At 49.1% G+C, this 21,046-nt stretch overlaps 1 protein-coding gene and 1 pseudogene across 1 annotated transcript in view; both read left to right on the forward strand.

The window, feature by feature from the left end:
- LOC140898045 (uncharacterized) overlaps positions 1-21,046 on the forward strand; it is a 129,315-nt gene that overhangs the window by 36,239 nt on the left and 72,030 nt on the right. The gene's annotated exons all lie outside the window — the stretch shown is intronic.
- LOC140898079 (uncharacterized) overlaps positions 13,898-21,046 on the forward strand; it is a 49,047-nt pseudogene continuing 41,898 nt past the window's right edge.

The following is a 21,046-nucleotide window of genomic DNA, read 5'->3' on the forward strand; positions in this document are numbered from 1 at the left end:
CTTTGTTTCAACCGTGTTGAGTTTAAACTGATGGTGGGATACCAGTGAGGACAGAGACAGGGAGACAGACTGGAGGTTTTAATTTGGACTGACAGAAACAGGCCCAGAGTGGATAGGCTGATCTAGAAGTTGTCAGCATAAAGATGATAATGAAAGCCATGGCTTTTAATGAGATTGCCCAGAGATAAGGCGCAGAGGCAAAAGGGAGGAGGGGAGGTGTGGAGTAAAGCTGAGGTGCATAGACTGTGAGGAGGGGAAGAGGAGGAGTAATAGTTTTACAGTAGTGCCTAGGGACCCCACTCATAGACCAGGGCCCCATTGTGCTAGGTGCTGTACAAAACCAGGACAAACAGAGTGGGATGCTTGTGGCTAGGTCCTTTCAGAGATGCATTGGGGACACCACTGGGATAAGCCATTATCTCTCCTCCAGCTGCCTATCACAGCAAAGTACTGAGAGCAAAGGGGAATTCTGCCGCTGACTTAAGGGAGGCCTGGGTTCTCCCTGAGAGTATCAAGGCTGAAGGTCTCATTGCACTTGGCTGCAGTGACTGTGTCACTGATCTCCAGCTCTTTCAGGTCACTCTCAGCGAGTTAAAGTGACTCTGCACCATAAGTGCACAGTTGCAGCGGGATTTTGGGTGGTGGCTGTTTTTAACTGTAGAATTGTTTCGTTTGTTTCCGAAGCCCTTGCACAGGATGTGACAGGGCTAAAAGAGAATTTATAGCTCTGCGGCTCACGCTCTGAACTACAGCCAGCCTTTGCTTCCTCTGCAGCTTCCGCTTACAAGACACCAAGGCTGAGAATTGGTCCGAATTCAACAAAATGAAATTCAATTAACTCAAGTGCAAAGTATTTCATTCAGGAAGGACAAGTCAAATGCACAGCTACAGAATGGGGAATAACTGGCTAGGAGGTAGTATGGCTGCAAAGGATCTGGGGGTCATAGTAGATCACAAATAGTACTAGGAGTCAACAATGTAACGGAACTGTGAAAAAGGCTAATATCAGTGTGGGACGTATTAACAGGAGTGTTCTGTGTAAGACATGGGATGTAATTGTCCCGCATTGAAGCCTCAGCTGGAGTAGTGAGTGCAATCCTGGGTGCCCCTCTTTAGGGAAGACGAGTCCAGAGGTGAGCAACAAAAAATGATCAAAGGTTCAGAAAACCTGACCTGAAAGGTTAAAAAACAACTAGGCATGTTTAGTCCTGAGAAAAGGAAGCTGAGAGGGGATCTGAGAACAGCCTTCCAATCTGCCTGGGCTGCTCCAAAGAGGACTGTAAATAGGCTTCCAAGGGAGGTTGTGGAATCCCCATCACCGGAGGGTTTTAAGAACAGGTTGGACAAACACCTGGCAGGGATGGTCTCGGTTTACTTGGTCCTGCCACAGATCAGGTTCTGGATTGATGAGGTCTTGTGGCCCCTTCCAACCTGTATTTCTATGATTCTGTGATCCCAGACTGATGACAACAGCCCACAAGGTGTCCTGCGGAGAGCAGAAACCAGGAGGAAAGACAGAAATTAAGTGAGTAAGTGGCCAAAACGTTAGTGACTAGAACAAAGTGGAGCTAAGGGCAGCAGTCCCTGGCAGTGGTTGAACGCTGGGGCAGGAGGAAGGGGTGGTGGCCCTTTTAGTGCCCCTGGCCACCGCCATGTTCCCTCCAGTGCAGTGCTACTCAAAGTGGTGGTCCGTGGACCGGTGCCGGCCCGTGAGCCATCGGCTGCCGGTCTGCGCACACTGGGAAAAAAATTTGCTGGTCCCCCACATCAGATAGCTCAAGAAGCATTGTCCGAGTGCACATCAGGCCTGATTCTCCCCTGCCTGTCCCCTTGCGTCGGCGTTCACACCTGTGCAAAGTGAGGGCCAATTTAGTTTAAATGCCACTGTTGGTGTAAGTGAGAGGAGAACTCTGGCTGGCAGGGTTTACCCCCCACCCTGCCCAGGTGTAAATGGCAGCAGGAGGGGCAGGGCAGGGGAGAATCATGCCACTGTTGCTTAAGGCCCTGGCTGACAGTTAGCATCTGCTTCCTCCTGCCTGCTCGCATGCCATGGAGCTTTCCCACTGCTTTCCGGAGGAAGCCCGGTGACCAAGTGAGTTTCCTTCACTACCAGCTGTCTCTCTCTCCTGCTACTGCCTTGCTCAGCGGCTCTGCTTCTGCCCTCACACTGAATCCCACACACACAGCCCCAGCTCTCTCTCTTTGGGGACGTCTACGTTGCAGCTGAAGGTGGAATTTCCAGCTGGGGTGGACGTACCCTGTAAGCTTTGACTGAGTTTGTGAGATAAAAATACCAGTGTCGCTGTGGCAGTGGGAGTAGCTGGAGAGGCTGAGGGATTCCCCCCCCAGGGAGGGTGTATACCCGCCCTGAATTTTCACAACCCCCCCTCCCCCTCCCCCGTTTTGTGAACTAGTTAGTTACATGCAGTGTTACCAATTTAGTGATTGTTTGGAAATTTGAATTGAAATTGAAACATTAATACACACTTTAAAAGCATATAAAGTGTATGATAAAATACGTGTATGTGAAAAAGTATCATAGATTTGAAAAATATGAACACAGACTAGCTTCCTTATACAGCTTTTGTTTTTTATGACATCAGTGCATTCATTTCGGTGATGTTGGCCAACCTAGTAATTTCAAATTATGATTTGTAAGCAAAGTCTAAATGAGCTCCCCCTGACAGCCAGTCCCAGCTGGGGACTGGGGGGGAAGGCTTCAGGACCAGATTGTCTTTACGTTCACACCTAATCTACCTCGGTATCCAGCAAACAGAGCTGTGTTGCCCAAGTGATAGCTTTTAGCTGGGGTTGGGTTACAAATCACTTGAATGCGGGGGTGGGGGGTAATGAAATGTTGTTATTTTTATTGTCTCAGTAAAGAGCAGTAGAACTGTCCTTAGCCTGTTTTCATTGAGGGCATCAAGGGAGAGGGTGGGGACAGGTGTTTTGCTTGATGGTCCACCTGAGTCACCAGTACTATTTGACCTGCCCCTCTCCCCTGTTTAAAGATGGAGCTGATTAGGCTTCATAGAGAGTCTTTTGGTTTGTTAAGGGACCACTAGAGCGGAAATCTCTGATAATCCGGTATAAGTGCTTAGACCCGCTGTGGGACAGTGTTTCTGTGGAAGAGACGGCCCAGGTTCCCCCCACCGAGAGCTGAAATCACTGAGAGTCGGGTGGAACTGCGAGAGATCGACTCTCAGAGGTCACAGTGGCAGGTGGCAGCGGAAGGTGACAGCACAGGGCCTTTGGGGCAGAGCAACAGAGTGAACGCTGGCATGACAAACAGCGGCCAGAGCATTGGACTATGTTTTAGTGACTTTTCTCCAGAAGCTAGATTTGTGACTGGGAAACTTATATAAATATATGTTTCCTAGTAGGCCAAAAATTTTAAAATGCGTTATTTGCCAAAGTTATTATCTCACATCATCGCTATCTCAAGAGGTCATTATCTTGGGGAGTTCCTGTACTAAACTTTATTATTAATTATTGTTATTATTATTATTATTTATGTAAGAATGGCTATATTGGGTTAGATATCCTGTCTTCCAGCAGTGACTGTTCCGGGTGCTTCAGAGGGAATGAACAGAACAGAGAATCATCGATTGATCCATTCCCTGTCATCCACTCCCAGCTTCTGGCAAACAGAGGCTAGGGACATTCAGATCACGATGTTGCATCCCTGCCCATCCTGGCTAATATCCACTGATGGAGCTATCCTCCCTGAACTTATCTAGTTCTTTTTTGAACCCTGTTATAATTTTGGCCTTCACAAGATCCCTGGCAAAAATTTCCACAGGTGACTGTGCGTTGTGTGAAGAAATACTTCCTTTTGTTTCTTTTAAACTTACTGACTATTCATTTCATTGGGAGACCCCTGGTCCTTGTGTTAAGTGAAGGGATAAATAACATTTCTTTATTCTTTTCTCCACACCAATCAAGATTTTATAAGACTCTATCTTATCCACTCTTAGTGGTCTCTTTTCCAAGCTGAAAAGGCCTAGTCTTCTCTCCTCATATGGAATCTGGTTCCATACCCATAATCATTTTTGTTGCCCTTCTCTGTACCTTTTCCAGTTCCAATATATCTTTTTTGAGATGGGGTGACCAGAACTACACGCCGTATTTAGGATGTGGGCATGTCATGGATTTATATAGTAAAAGTGGAGGAGCTTGGTTTGCCAGACTGATCAGCTAAGCCAATACTGACAATCTATATGAAAAGACTGCAAAACACCATGTCTCTGGACTTCATCAACATGCAGAAAGCCTCATAAGCCAGTCACTGTCAAAGCCAATTTTAGAAGAACTTAATGAGGCTGTTAAGAATGCTGGAGACACAACTCAGTTTATGTAAACCAACATGGCTGTGGCATCATACTTTCTATTTAAGCATGAGATACCACACACTACAAACTAGAGGCCTATCTAAGTGCATTGTCACTTGTTAATCCTGCATTTGGACACTGGTTCCGAACAAGACTGGCAAATGCTCACTCTCTTTCTGCAAAAAGCTCAGCTGACTCTCTTGGAACATGTGATCCAACAGTGAAAGACTCAGGAGTGGAAAAAGTGAAGAATTCTCTCCTATATTCAAAATATGTCCATACATGGCCGGCGAATGCACCAATGCAAATAGGAATCAAGTATTAAGTCATTATGTATGTTATCTTGATGTCTGTGGTAGGCCAGTAGATGCATTCTAGATGTTCAGATTATAGAAGACACATCAGCTGCATCTGTGACATCTTAGAAGAGAGAAATGCTTGTAAATTGAACCCCAAACAGATGGCTGCTTGTGCACTTGATGGAGCTACAAACTTCTCTGGAAGACATAGTGGAGTACATGCTTTGCTCAGAGAAAAGTGTAACCCTAATCTTTCCTATACGCACTGTAGAGGCCATCTACTCCAGCTAGCATTAGTACAAGCTGCAGAATCTTCAAAAGACATTAAAAAGCCACAAATTTAATGCCTTATTTATACTCTTTTTTCAGCAACAGTCCAAAAGAACAGAACATTTTGGAAACAAATAGAAGATACAGTGGGACTGAAGTTCAAATGAGTCCAACCTGGGAAAACCTGCTGGCTTTCTCATGAGCGATTCTTGGTAGTTGTCTTACAATTACTGCAACCGTTATTACTGGCTTTGGAAAGTATCCACCAAGATAGGACAGATCTAAGTCATGAGGCTGGTGGACTACTTTTGTTACTAAGTTCAGAGAAGATCTCGCCATTCTCTCTCCTGTAAGTCTACTGTTGAAATCACTTGAGTCATTAAACAATGTCATCCAGGCATCTACTACAACAGTAGTAGATCTTTGTTCGGCAATAGAAGCGATCCTTGGATCAATCAGAGATATCCATTGAAAATGTACTCCAAGAAGCAAAGACTTCAGTCCAGAAATTGACTAATGAAGGTACTTATATTGATTCCATAAGTGAAAAGGACAAGAAGTGTTTGTTAAGCCAGCTGAAAAAGTACACAGACTTGATTCTTACAAATCTACAATAGAGATTTCTGGATTCTATTCAACCTCCACGTAGCTTTTACAGATGCCTGTCTTATAAAACACCTGCAGTTGAGTGGAGTGAGGCACTCCCAGCAATGTGGCTGCCATGTGATCAGGACAGAATAGAGAATTTTGAACACAGAGTGGAATATCATACGACGAACGAATGAAGATTTAACTTCAACTTCTTTATCATTACTAGTGGTTGGACCTAATCTTTGTGCTGTGTTTCCTGGGATGAAAGTAGGGATTCATCTCTTGCTACTCCCAGTCACAATAGCTGCAGTTGAGCATATTTTTTCCTCATTGAATAGAATTTTGTGTTCTGAAGGGAGTCGCCTTCTGCCTGATCATGAGCATATCATGAAGGACTGGAAGTAACGGACACACAAGAAGACACCAAAGAGTACCTAATTACAACAAGAAACCAAGACAGGTGTAGATGTAGTGCTTCATCGTAGGCTTGAGTAGCCAACTTTAATTTTTGTGATGATTTTAAAACATGAGTTAAATCTAATAAAATGGTCGTGAAACATTCTTCAGTTTCTACTATGGTGCCATATAGCCCACCTTTGGCCTCACGGTCTCAGCCCTCATCGGCCCTCACCCCCTCTCGAATATTCCAGCACCCCCCGCTAATTTCAATTGCTGGGAAAAACACTGTGCCCTATTCCACATCTAGGCATGCATGCAGTCCAAACCCTCCTTGCCCCAAGAGCCCGCACCGAAAAAATTCCTTCCCAAAAAAAAAAGCCACTTACTGGGAACCTGCTCTTGTGTTTGACCTTCACCAAGCATTGGCAGCTGCGACTGGCTCCCTTCCTCCTGGCTCGAGAAGAGCTCCTGGCTGCGTGCCTCCAGAGATTCTGGGGTGTCTCCTCCCACCTCAGCACCCTCGCTCCTGCTTTCCTCCTCTTCCTCCTCCCTCCTTGTTGCACTGGGCTGTGAAGTGTCCATGGTGGTCCTCGGAGTGGATGTGGTGTCACCCCCAAGTATGGCATCCAGCTCTTTGTAGAATCTGCAGGTCACGGGGACAGCACCAGAGCGGCCGTTTGCCTCACAGGCTTTGCGGTAGGCATTCTGCAGCTCCTTTACTTTAACCCGGCACTGCACTGTGTCCCGGTCATGGCCCCTTTCCATCATGGCCCTTGATCTCTGCCCATAGATATCATAATTCCTACGGCTGGAGCACAGCTGGGACTGGACAGCTTCCTCCCCACAAACACTGATGAGGTCCAGCACCTTGCCATTGCTCCATATTGGGGCTTGCCTGGCGCGTGGAGGCATGGTCACCTGGAAAGATGCGCTGAGAGCACTCCACGCCTGGCTGAGCAAACAACTCAGTGCCTAGTTCCCTGGGCCACTTCACCTTTTGGCTCCACGTCTTATAGCCCCGTTTCTATCTTTTGGTAAAATTGCTTCCTGGCTTTTTCTAGGTTTGGTCCAGATCATTTGTAGATGGGAAGGTTGTTTTGTCTTTCATTCTCTTTCTTTCATTATGATGATTCTAAAACTTTTGTAACTCATACAGCCGAAAAATGAGGCGAGAAGTAAAGCCTGTTTTGCCACTTCAGAAGAAAATGAGTATGTTTCTTTTCCTGATTTTGAGTCTGAAATGATTCTCTGAGATTTCACTTTATGAATGTGAAATCATTTTATAGCCCACCCTGGACTGTGGATTTTTCTCTCTTTGTGAAGGCTGTGAGGTCACATACTTTTATATTAGTTTGATAGCATCGTGGAAAAATTTACCACACATTGTGTTTGGATCAGAACAAAGCCTGACGTCCCTTTATTCAAGCATGTGCATACAGGGAGAGGTAGCCAAAGCTGCTGTGGCATAAACAGAAAATACAGGAGCTTCTCTTGCTGAAAACCACAATTTCTTAAACCCACTTTTTTTAACAGCACTTTTCCTTATTTGGCATATAGTGCAAGTTTCAACAGTAGCTTTCCCTTATTTGGAGTTTAGCAAAATCAAGCTTTTCCTGTTATTGACAGGTGTTTTCTTTGCAGTTAATGCTTCATTTTTTTTTTTAAACTTCTAGCAGTTATGGTTACATTTCTTAAGCTGTGTTGTTTGCAATCACCTCTTAATGGAATTTTCCACACTCCCTTCTTATACTTTATATACACAGTTAGCTTGACCAAAGTTTTATGCCTACTTGGGTCCACTGAATTTTTCCTCCACAACAGGATGTAGCTCAGATTTATTGCAGATTTCAAGAGATAAATGGTCATTTGCCAGAATTGTCCTTTTTTAGATTTTATTTTAATGTTTATCTAACCCTTTGTTGTGAGATTTTTGTGTGGTTTGAACAATGACAGTGATCAGTATCTCTCAGCAGGAACACTGATGGTGAGAGCTAGATTCAGATTGCGAGGCAGAGACTGAAACGGAAATGAAGTTACTGCCTGATCCCTGCAGAGATGTGAGCTACCGTTGGGAGGGGGAGAAGTTGGGGGAGCAGAGCTGGGAAACTGCTAGGTTTGCTCCTCAGAGCCCGACAGCTGAGGCTGAGAACTGTGAACTCGCTGCACGGGTGCCAGACAACGAGTAGACTTGGACTGTGAGTGTCGTGTGAAGCTGCCCCTGAACTCTAAAGGACTATGAACGACACCCCAAACAATGATGGGGAGGCAGCAGCTTCTCTCTATTCTTGAGATGCCAAACTTGGGCTCAGGCAAGAAGGGCGCGGGGATGTCAACAGACCAGGGCAGCCTTGAAGCCAGGCTGACTCCCCATCACTGAGACCAGAGGGAGATGAGGAACCTGACAGCCCACCTGGTCATCCACTCCCCATCTACCTCAGTGTCCTGTGTTGGGATGGCAGAGACTCTCTTTGCCCCCCTCTCCCCAGGCCCCATGTTCACCACTCATGTATGGTTCTGATATACCATATACAATGTAGGTTTGGTGAGGGATCATTGGAAAACACGCATTTCAATGGTAGATCATGAAACAGCAGTGTATGCAGAATGGTGAGATTATACTTTGTTTGTTGCTAGGGAGACCATATCACAGGTGCCCAAAAAGGGGACACGGAGGAGGGTTGGAGCTGGGGAGGATGCGGTAGGGGCATTCACAAGGTGAGGTTTAGTGGTGCAGTTGCCCACTCTGGGAGAAGAGGGGTTAAAGCAGCCCTTGGAGAGGCTGTGCAAAGCCCAGCCAATGAGAGGAGGGCTTGCAGAAGTGCCAATGGAAAGAAGGCTTGATGGAGCAGCCAATAAGGGCTAGTGAGGGCCATATAAAAAGGACTGTTCAGCAGAGCAGAGAGTAGTCTTTCTGGAGCCTGAAAAGGACTAGCTGTCTATAAAGGGAAGTGTCAGGGGAAGAGCAGTGTGGGGTGGGGTGGGGTGGGGTGGGGTGAGGTGAGGTGAGCAAGCTGTGCTCTAGCCTGACTGGCTGCTAGACTGAAGCCCTGATAGGGGGCAGGGAAAGTGCTGGGGCCATGGGGAAGTGGCCCAGGGATAAAGAGGGAAGTAGCAGAACTTGAAGGAGGGGCAGTAAGTGCTTCTGCTAGAGGGTCCTGGCGGTGGGGCCCAGAGTAGTAAGTGGGCCTGTCCCTGTCCAAAGAGAGTGGTCTATCCAAGAACCACAGTTTGCCCCTGTGGGAAGGGCTACACTAGGGGCTGCAATTTGTCACCACGGCAAGAGGATGGGAGCAAGGCCTAAGGGCTGCTGGTTCCCTTGTATGATGTAATCTGATTAAAATATGAACATTGTTGCAACTGCTGTTCTGTGTTTGAAACAAGTCTTGTGCAAAGGTGGTCAAGATAGGTGCCTATAGAAAGGATATCAATAGCTGGTTATGATTATGCTATTTGTATGCATGTGTTTTTGTATTTGAAATTAAGAGTATTGGCTACGTACTTGTATTTCCATGAGTTTGATTCTGAGTAGCACCAGTGAAGCAGTTGGCCAGCATATTGTGAAGGAACTATTCAAATTGAGTGGCCCATCAAGAAGTACATGACTGACAATGGGCCTTGGAGACGCCAATCCACATCTGATGATGCTTCCTAGGAACATTCAAACTAGCCTGTGGGCCATGGCTTCTACCTGTAAAGAACTGAATCATGCCTGGACAGGTGATTTGCCCATGATGGTGTCCAGTCACATGAACCACCACTTCTTACTGTTCTTTTCCACAGTAAGAACAATGGGATTCCCTCCACATGACAAAAGATATAAAAGGCCCTGGAAACATCTCCATCTTGCCTCTTTCCTGCTCCAGCTTCTCTGCTGCTCAAACTTCTGGACTATGCACTTATCCCAAGGGTAGCGTTCTACCCAGGGAACGGAGGTCCTTCCAAATCATTGGAAGGAATCAGACACTTGACTTAAGCCAGCAGTTTATTCCATCACTGCTATAAGCCTCAATCAAGAACTGTGTGATTATTGTATGTATTTGATTCCTTGGACCAATTTGAACTCTCACCTTTCTTTTAATTAATAAACTTTTAAATTTTTGGTATTAAAGGATTGGCAACAGCATGATTTCTGGGTAAGATCTGATCTTTATATTGACCTTGGTGTGTAGCTGATCCTTTGGGATCAGGAGAACCTTTAACTGGGGACATTGGTTTTAATAACCACTCATCCCTATAAGCAATGCTTCTAGTGGTGATACAATGGGACTGTAGTACTTTGAGGGAATTGCTTCCCTGTGTCATCATTCTGGCTAATGAAGTCAGAAGTTCTCTTTTTTGGCTGGTTTCGTGTACCTTGTGAGTGAATGACTACCAGTCTTGGGCTGTGCCTGCCCTTTCTCTCAACAGTTCATCCTGAATTGGATACTCACAGTAGTATCCCACTACAGCAAACATTTACACCCCAGAAGGGGGAGAACGGAGTTTGGGGCACAGCTGGAGGGCCATACCCTGAAGAGGACACTGTGGTCCAGGAGCGATGCAGATCCAGATACCGAAGAGATGGAGACAGCGAAGCAGTGACAGAGCGTGAGACCCAACCAGAGGAAAATGCCCTGCTGATGGACTGAGAATTCCCTGGACAACCAGCAGGAGGCGCCGCAGTGGTGAGTCTGCACCCGGTGACATGAGGGCAGTGTCAGTCCCTGTCACAGTGGCAGGGGGCTGGCACAAGCCCAGAACGCAGCAACAGCAGTCAATCAACACCTACCTGCGGGACCCCCTCCCCAGGACTGGGAGCTGAGGCCTGGGTGGGCAGGACCTGGCAGCAATCAATCAGGTGCAGGGGAATGCACCAATTGGCTGGATGTGAGGAATGGACCAGTTGGGAAGTGGACCAATCAGGGCTTCTTTTTGAGCTGCAGAGTGTCTGCTCTCCAAATTATGGGGACATTTGCTGTTAGTGGAAATCTGTACTCAGCAGACTCAAAAAAGAGGCGCTCTCTGGGAAAACCCAGACGTGGGGTAACCATGATTGTTACTGATATATGCCATAGGCTTGTAGAGACTGGGAATGGTTATTTTGCCTTGTTGTCTCCTACCCCCCTGCCCCCAACATTCTTGTTAAACCCTGGATTTGTGCTGGAAATGGCCCACCTTGATTATCATATACATTGTAAGGAGAGTGATCACTTTAGAGAAGCTATTACCAGCAGGTGAGTGGGGTGGGGAGAGAAACCTTTTGAAGTGATAAACACCCATTTTTTCATGGTCTGTATATATAAAAACATCCTCACTGCATTTTCCACTTTTATACATCCGAAGTGAGCTGTAACTCACAAAAGCTTATGCTCAAATAAATTGGTTAGGCTCTAAGGTGCCACAAGTCCTCCTTTTTCTTTTTGAGTATAAGAAGGGGAAGGGCTCTGTCCACCTCCCCTCCCCTCTCTCTACTCACAGCAGCAAAATTGCTTCAAAGATAACAGCATCATTGAGCTGGGGGAGTGGTCCGAGCTGGAAGGCTTTCCAATGAGCATGGACTGCTGAAAGCTTTTGGGGGTGAGAAATCCTTTTGCTTGTAAGGGTACATCTACACTCCAAACCTAAGTTGACCTGTATTAGGTTCACTTATAGCTACTGCAGTAATGACTGCGGTAGACTGTGTCCACACTACCCTCCTTGGGTCGGTGGGGTGTGTCCTCACCAGGAGCACTTCCACTGGGGGCAGCGTGGGGAGCTAAGAGCCCAGGCTCTCAACTCCAGCAGCAGCTCTCTCCCAGGAATGGGGCTGCCCTACAAGCTCTATGTGAACTGCCCCCCATCTAGGCCCCGTTCCCTGCTGGGCTGCCCCCCTCCGCGCCCTCTTCCCCATAAAGAGTGAGGGAGGCCACCTGGGGCTTCTCCCTCCTCTGCTCCATTCCCCTCCCAGTTTGACACCAGACCATAAATAACTACTCTGAGTGCAGTCTTTAGTTGTGCACCCACTTTTCAAAAAAAATAAAAGGGGGTACTTGTGGCAAATTTGTTAGTCTCTAAGGTGCCACAAGTACCCTCTTTTATTTTTTTTTTGCAAATACAGACTTACACGGCTGCTACTCTGAAGCCCACTTTACAGTAATTTCAGCTAGAGCAATGAATTCTTCTCTGCTGGTCAGAACTGAGTCTAACCCACCTGCCCCCTGGTTACAGTTGTCCCTGACGCGTTCCCAGCACTTCTTGCACATTGGGTGCTGTTAGGGTGGCCACGTGCCCGGTTTTCAACCATGAAGTCCAGTTGAAAAGGGGACCTGACAGTCTCCGATCACATCTATTGACCGGACACCCAAAGTCGAGTTACTGCGGGTGGGGAGGCACTGGGTCATCACTCCCATCAGAGCCGACTCAGCCGAGGCTGCCTCCTACCTGCACTGGGCAGCTGCAGCTCCCAGCCCTGGCTCCACAGACAAGTTCCTCCTGACCTGGGCGGGGGGGGGGGGGAGAAATGGGGGGTGGGTAGATCCTTGGAGGAAGAGGTGGAGTCGGAACAGGCCCTTGGTGGGAAGAGGTGGGGTGGGGATGGGACCTCGGGTGGGGAGGGAAGAGGCGGGGCAGGGGAGGTTGCAGCACTCCTGCTTGGGTGTCCATTTTTTTAAATATTACCAAGTTGGCAACCCGAGTCGCTAGCTGAGAGGTTGTGGAAAAATTTTAGCAAATATAGAAATACCATTTTTCACAGCAGCAGATTTACTAGCTAGCAATAAATAAATTTTGGTTTTCATGTTTATAGGTGTAAGGGGATTGTTGGCCCCTGACTGAAACTTAATGGGCTGGCCATCGGTTGGCCGTCTCCTAATATCAAAAGAGAGGGGAAGGACCAATGAGAAATGAAGATCCTGAGACTGACAAGGGGTGTGGGGGGGCAATGCTGTGGGTCAGCCTGATTGACAGGGCAGGCAGGACAATGAGGGAGTCAGCAGCTGGGTCCTCTCCTTTGTGTCAGCTGGAGCTGGCTGGGCTAGAGCAGAGCAGGAGGGGCTAAGGAGAGAGGAGGGCTGGGCTGGGCTGGAGGCAGAGGGAAACTGGAGCAGCCAGGAGCAGTGAGCGAAGGGGACCCTGGGCAAAGGGCTCAGGGAAAGGAGAGACCCTCAGCCAAGAAGCCTTGCAGGCCAGACTGGGTGGGGGATCATAACCCTGACAGGAAGAGGCTGACGCTAGGAAGAAGGATCCTACCACCTAGAGCCTGAGGGCGTGTGGCCAACACCAGAGTTAGTGTCCAACCCTGGGCATGCCTGCAGCACAGCCAGGGCCTGGGATGTGGGAGGGACAGACTGTGAACTGCCCTGGCATTCCAGAGAGGGTTGTCTGGGGTTCCCTCCCACAGAGTGGGGTGACATGTTTTCCTTTCATCTTTCCCACTTTTCTCTTTATTTTTATATTACTTGCTGTTTAATAAATTGTATTTGTTCTTAACTCTGTGCAATGATGAAGGAAGCTTCCAGAGTGGAGAGAACACCCCACAATGGGGACAGCTGTCCTGAGTGATCACAAGATTGGGGGTGGAGCGCCTCAGGAGCCCTGGGCCCAGCGTTGGGGTTACTGGTCCAGAGTGGAAGCGGGCCGGGGGGAGGGGTCCCTGAGGTCATACAGGCCTCTGGGTAAAGGATTCAGACCCTTTCGCTAGCCAATTCCACTGGGGCTCCGTAGAAGCCAGAAAAGTTCCCCACACTAGGAGGAGTGTTCCCCCCTCTTACCTCTGTGCATATTGATTGGTTTCTCCTAAAGTTAGTTCTGATTATAGGAGAAAGTGTGAGAGCGGGCACCAGCCAGAGCTGCTGGCCACACTCTGAGGCCACCAAAAATTTGGTTGTGAGAACCCCTGGGCTCGATGCTCATGATGGTCCCTTCTAACCTTAAAGTCTGTGAGTTAACAGCCAAGCACAGAGAGGCGAAGCGCGAGGCGGTGGGTTGATCGCTAGGACCCAGGAGCGGCTGGGGGGCGGCTCTAGGGGGAGGATCGCGGGGCTCAGGCCCGGCCCAGGAACTGACTCTGGCTCCCGGCGAGATCCCCGAGCCCCGGCGGCTGGTGCTGGGAGCCCGGAGCCCGGGCTGCAGCCGGGAGAGGGGAACCTCCAGCCGGGCCCTGCCCGCTGCTCCCCGGGAGCCTCTCCCAGGGCAGAGCCCCCAGCCCGGCCAGGGCCCCTTCCCGGCCCGGCCCCTGCCCCGGGGGGCCCCGCTCGGGGGCAAGGTAAGAGAGACCCTCCCATCCCCCCCTTGCAGCGGGCCCCCCCCCGTCACATCTGGGCTGCAGGGGGAGGAGGATAAAGAGGGGCCGGAGGCGGGTGCAGGGGATGCCGGGGGCAGGCTGGGAACTGGTCAAACCAGCTTTGGGAGTGATCAGGGGACTAACCTCTCAGGGCCCAGAGGCTACAAGGCAAAAACCCAACCCAGCCCCCGTCCCCGGCTCCCAGTCTGTTATTGTCAGACACACCCGCGCTGGTGGGGTCAGTGTCTCATGAGTGTTGGGGGCTGCCCGGGGCCCTGGTCTGATTTCCCTGCAGGATTCAGATCTCAGCCACACCGGAGTCGGACCAGAGTCACTGCTGGTTCTGGCATGGGGGAAGTGCGGATGGGCCAATGGGATCAGCCTCTCCCTGCCTGTCCCTGGGGGCTGCTGGGGGAGTCCAGGGCAGCTCATTCTTCAGGTGATGCCACCAGAGGGCTCCGGCTATTGCTAAGGGAGAGGGGTTTACACTGCAATGGGGGGCAATTCCCGAAAGTGGCCCCTTTGGTTCTTCTCTATTTCTAGCATTTGGTTCAGAGTTGCTGTTACTGGGAGGGTCTGAAGATCACGGGGGCAATGTGGAAGTGCGAAAAGGGGATTTGCAGCAGCCATCTTACTGTTATTAAGAGACAGAGCAGAAGACAGGCTAATCTTAATCCTAACATTGCGAGATTTGTAGACACGGGGATTGTGCGAGTAGGATGGGAAAACCACATGGGAAGCTGTTTTCTAAGCTTGCTTTAAGATAAGAATGGAGTGCTGACTGAGATAATGGAAAGGAAAATGTATAAACACGGAACAGCTGTATCTGTTGACATATGTGATGGGCAGGGCCAGCTCGAGCTTTTTGCAACCCCAAGTGGCGAAGCAAAAAAAAAGAAACCTGCCACAGCCGTGCCGCCAAAAGAAGGAACAAAAAGTGGCCCGAGTGCCCCCCCCGCAGAACGGCCGGAAAGCCACCCCTTCAGACTGGCCGCCCCAGGCACCTGCTTCCTTGGCTGGTGACTAGAGCCGGCCCTGGTGACGGGAACCTATAAATACATGCCTTACACTGTTGTACTTTGGAGACCTGCCGAAGGAAGGGAACCCCCCTGTCCCTAGGCTCCCCCTGCAATTGCTTGAAATACACTGCCTCTGACTTGCTGCTAACAAACACAAGAGTGAAGAGTCTGTTTCTTCCACAGGAATCTGGGGGCAACATGGACAGAAGCCCCTTCTGTAACCACCCCTCTCGACCCGACAGGCTGAGGAATCACGTCCACGTGTCGCTCCAGATCGTCCCATCTTCCAGGGTACAGGGAAGGGAAATGGCTGTGATGGAGCCAACTCAGGTAGGGGATTTTCAGGGAGCTGCTGAGCTGGAGGAGGGAGAGGCAGGTAGGAGAAAGGGTGTGAGAAACCTGCTGATTTTCTGAGTGGGCCCACTGGTGTCAGGGGAGGGGAAAGGGGACATTCCCCCATTTCTGAAACAGGATATAACCCCCCTCGGCGGGGCTGGGAACATTTTCCAGACTCCCAGTGCTGGAGCCTGAACCCACTGGCCAGAGGCTGCTGTGAAATACGAAGGGAAGCTGTCGGGATTCCTGTCCCTGTCCCCAGCTCAGAGCTCTGCTTCCCGTATCAGCCTCTGGCTGGCAGGTGTGTGGGAAATGAGAAAACCCTGCCCTGCTCCGTGTGCTGGGGGGGACAAGGAGTTCTCACCTTCTCCCCACCCCCTGAAGCCTCCTGGCTGCTCTGAGCAGGGTGGGGGTGGGATTCTGCTACTCTGGCCCTCCCACAGCTTCACGTTTTTTTTCCTTTCCCATGACTAGTGGGATTGTATCTGGGGCAGCCCATGCTGAGTGAGGGACTCTTGCTGTTTCAGATGCCAGTGACCTTTGAGGATGTAGCTATTTATTTCACCAAGGGGCAGGGGGCTCTGCTGGACCCCGCTCAGAGAGCCCTTTACAGGGACGTCATGCAGGAGAACTACGAGATGGTGACCTCACTGGGTAAGGGATTCCCGTCCACTCGGTTATTAGAAGCCGTGGGACCTGCATATCTGAATGTGGTCAGGTTCTTCCCTGGTCAGTTAGATCAGAGGCAAATGCGTTCCATAATGCACAGCTGCCATGTAAGAAAGACTTGCATCTCCGTGCCCTCTTCAGTGGGAGAAGGGTGTCAAAACCCAGTGGACAAGCTAAACCATCCCCACCCCTCCAGCTTTCAAAGGAGCATAAATCTAGCATTGTCCTGTCTGTGTTTCTTGGCTGCACATACAATCCCTGTTCACCTCCCTCCTTGGGAATAGCTCCAGGCATAGGGAGGGCTCTGGGTTCTGCAGGTTTAGAAAGAGGCAGGGTCTTAAGTGCAGACCTGTGTGTGAGTCAGCAAGGCCCCCAGAGCGCACAGATCCTGCGTTCGCCTAGTGAGGGTGTAGTAATAATTCAACTCACCTCCACAGACAATTTCCTCTGTGGAACAGGGCTCAGTGATAATTTCCCCATCCCCTTGGATTCCACGTTCCTCCAGCAGAGCACAGGGAATGTCCTTAGTGACAAATACTCCACCAATGCCCCATGCACCCTGATCTGGTCTGATTTCACCCTCTGCACAGGATTTCCCATTCCCAAACCCGAGCTGATCGCCTGGCTGGAGCAAGGGGAAGAGCCGTGGGTGCCCGATCTCCAGGCCTGCGAGGAAGGAAGGCTTCGTAGATGCACCCGCACAGGTGAGGACTGACACCGAAACCATCAAGGGAATGAGGAGAAAAGTTGAGAATCCCAAAATAAGGTGTGAGTAATGCCCTCAGTTGTTCCTCATCTCAGCCAGGACAGGGCTGTAGTCAGCAGTTATCGCTCACGGCATTCCACCCAGCCTCTTAGTTGCAGGAGTTTGCTTCCCAGCTTTCCTTGCCTGTCAGTGTTTGGGTGGGATGTGGAGGCAGAATCCAATTGCTCAGTCTTTCTTTTGGGTTTTCCCTCGGTGCTATTCCTCTTTCTCCCCAGCACAGTGACTCCTGTCTGGATTGTCTCTCTCCCAGCAGGCGCTGAGCGAGGGAGTGAGAACCAGGAGGGGAATCATCATCAGGAAGTTCCTGGAAAAGTGCAACCACAGGGGACCTTTGTGGGAGGACCTGAAGGGAATTTTTCCCAGTGCTCTGAGGGAGAATCCTGCGGAAATTGGCACAGGTCAGAGAGGCTTCCAGGAAACCACCCCAGAAACAAAGTGGATGAATCTATTAACGGTGGGGGACAAAACAAATATCCCAGAGTGCAGCAGACAAATCCCAAGGAAGAGACACCCTGGCACTGCCTTCAGTGTGGGAAAGGATTCATTGTGAGATCACGGCTTGTGACACATCAGACAATCCATATTGGAGAGAAACCCCTTCAATGCTTGGACCGTGGGAAAAGCTTCAATAAGCGCACAGATCTTAATAACCATGGGAGAAGCCACACTGGAGAGAAGCCTATTCAGTTCCTTGAGTGCGGGAAACGTTTCAGTTCAAAGTCGGCACCAAAGTCACATAAGAAAAGCCACACAGGAGAGGAACCCCACAAGTGCTTGGACTGTGGGAAAAGTTTCATGCAAAGGTCAGACCTTGTTCAACATCAGGCAATCCACACAGAAGAGAGATCCCATAAGTGCTTACAATGTGGGAAAAGTTTCACATGGAGGTCGGCGCTTGTTAATCATCAGGCAAGCCACACAGGAGAAAGACCCCACAAGTGCTTGGACTGTGGGAAAAGTTTCATGCAGAGGTCACATCTTGTTAAACATCAGGCAATCCACACAGGAGAGAGACCCCACAAGTGCTTGGACTGTGGGAAAAGTTTCATAAGAAGGTCAAACCTTGTTGAACATCAGGCGCTCCACAGAGGAGAGAGACCCCACAAGTGCTTGGACTGTGGGAAAAGCTTCATACGAAGGCCAGACCTCGTTTGTCATCAGGCATTCCACACAGGAGAGAGACCCCACAAGTGCTTGGATTGTGGGAAAAGTTTCCTAAGAAGGTCACACCTTGTTCAACATCAGGCAATCCACACAGGAGAGAGACCCCACAAGTGCTTGGACTGTGGGAAAAGTTTCATACGAAGGTCAGAGCTTGTTTATCATCAGGCAATCCACACAGGAGAGGGACCCAACAAGTGCTTGGTCTGTGGGAAAGGTTTCATAAAGAGGTCACAGCTTGTTCAACATCAGGTAATCCACACAAGAGAGAGACCCCACAAGTGCTTGGACTGTGGGAAAAGTTTCATACGAAAGTCAGACCTTGTTAAACATCAGGCAATCCACACAGGAGAGAGACCCCACAGGTGCTTGGACTGTGGGAAAAGTTTCACTCGGAGATCAACCCTGGTGAAACATCAGAGAATCCACACAGGAGAGTGACTCTATAAGTGCTTGGACTGTGGGAAAAGCTTCACATGGAGATCATTCCTCATTCAACATGGGAGAATCCACACAGGATCTAAACTTCTGTGACACATGACAAGAAAGGGTTAAGCAGCTTGCATGTAATTGACTCAGATCAGGCCTTGTTACACATCAGGCAAGCCACACAGGACAAAGACTTTATAAATGCTTGGCATGTGGGAAAAGCTTCAGTAACAGCAGAAACCTTAATAATCATTGAAGAATGCACACAGAAGAGAGACCCTATAAATGCCTGGACTGCAGGAATGGTTTCCATTGGAAATCAGCCCTTCATAACAAAAGGAGGAGTCTGGTGGCATTTTAAAGACTAACAGATTTATTTGGGCATAAGCGTTCGTGGGTAAAAAAACCCACTTCAGATGCATGGAGTGAAAATTACAGATACAGGCAGAAATATACTGGCCCATGAGGAGAAGGGAGTTACCTTACGAGTGGAGAACCAATGCCAACAAGGCCAATTCAATCAGGGTGGATGTGGACCACTCCCAATGACTGATGAGGAGAGGTCAATACCAAGAGAGGGAAAATTGCTTTTGTAGTGAGCCAGCCACTCCCAGTCCCTATTCAGGCCCAAATTGATGGTGTTAAGTTTGCAAATGAATTGTCGCTCTGGAGTTTCTCTCTGAAGTCTGTGTTTGAAGTTTTTTGGTTGAAGGATGGCTACTTTTAAATCTGTTATTGAATGTCCAGGGAGAGTGAAATGTTCTGCTACTGGCTTTTGTATGTTACCGTTCCTGATGTCATATTTGTGTCCATTTATTCTTTTACATAGAGACTGTCCGGTTTGGCCAATGTACGTGGCAGAGGGGCATTGCTGGCACATGATGGCATAGATCACATTGATCGATGTGCACGTGAATGTGCCCCTGATGGCGTGGCTGATATGGTTAGGTCCTATGATGGTGTTGCTAGAGTAGATATGGGGACAGATTTGGCAATGGGATTTGTTGCAGGGATTGGTTCCTGGGTTAGTGTTTCTGTGGTGTGGTGCTGGTGAGTATTTGCTTCAGATTGGGAGCTGTCTGTAAGCGAGGACTGGCCTGCCTCCCATGGTCTGTGAGAATGAGGAATCGTTTTCCAGGATAGGTTGTAGATCGTTGATGATGTGCTGGAGAGGTTTTAGTTGGGGGCTGTACATGATGGCCAGTGGTGTTCTGTTATTTCCCTTGTTGGGCCTGTCCTGTAGTAGGTGACTTCTGGGTATCCATCTTCCTTTGTCAGTCTGTTTCCTCACTTCCCCAGGTGAGTATTGTAGTTTTAAGAATGCTTGATAAAGATCTTGTAGGTGTTTGTCTCTGCCTGAGGGATTGGAGCAAATGCAGTTGTATCTTGGGGCATGGCTGTAGACAATGGATCATGTGATGTGTCCCGGATGGAAGCTGGAGGCATGTAGGTAAGTATAGAAGTCAGTAGGTTTCCAGTATAGGGTGGTATTTATGTGACCATCACTTATTTGCACTGTAGTGTCCAGGATCTCTTGTGTGGTCCAGGCTGAGGTCGATGCTGGGGTGGAAATCTTTGAAATCCTGGCAGAATTCTTCAAGGGCCTGCTTCCCATGGGTCCGTATGATGAAGATGTCATCAATGTAGCGCAAATAGAGGAGGGGGCGCTAGGGGACAAGAGCTGAGGAAGCGTTGTTCTAAGTCAGCCATAAAGATGTTGGCATGCTGTGGGGCCATGCGGGTACCCATAGCAGTCTCACTGACTTGAAGGTATAAATTGTCCCCAAATCTGAAATGGTTGTGGGTGAGGACAAAGTCACAAAGCTCATCCACCAGATGTGCCATGGCCTCATCAGGGATAATGTTCCTGACAGCTTGTAGCCCATCCTCGTGTGGAATACTGGTGTAAAGAGCTTCTACATCCGTGGTGGCCAGGATGGTGTTTTCAGGAAGATCACCAATACGTTGTAGTTTCCTCAGGAAGTCAGTGGTGTCTCGAAAATGCTGGTAGAGTTGGGTCTGAGGAGAGAGTCCACATCGCCAGATAATCCTGCTGTAAGAGTGCCGATGCCTGAGACGATGGGGCGTCCAGGATTTCCAGGTTTATGGATCTTGGGTAGCAGATCGAATACCCCAGGTCGGGGCTCTAGAGGTGTGTCTGTGTAGATTTGTTCCCATGCTATAGCAGGGAGTTTTTTGAGCAGTTGATCCCCTCAGTGGGATCGGAGGACAGTGGCCTGTAGAATGTGGTGTTGGAAGGTTTCCTGGCAGCCTCCTGTTCATAATCCGACTGTTCATGATGACTACAGCACCTTCTTTGTCAGCCCCTTTGATTAGAATGTCAGGGTTGTTTCTGAGGCCGTGGATGGCGTTGTGTTCTGTGTGGCTGAGGTTATGGGGTGTGCGGGCAATTTCTCAGGCCTAAACTTGATCTATAGAGAGGAAAGCTTATTATATGGAAATGCTGTAATGCAAAAAACATACAGTCCTGTGTCCTGTGTGACTTAGGCCAGCATAATAAAGTGCACTAGGCCTGT

This window comes from Lepidochelys kempii, chromosome 14 (genome assembly GCF_965140265.1).
Source record: "Lepidochelys kempii isolate rLepKem1 chromosome 14, rLepKem1.hap2, whole genome shotgun sequence".
In the NCBI taxonomy this organism is placed as follows: Eukaryota; Metazoa; Chordata; order Testudines; family Cheloniidae; genus Lepidochelys; species Lepidochelys kempii.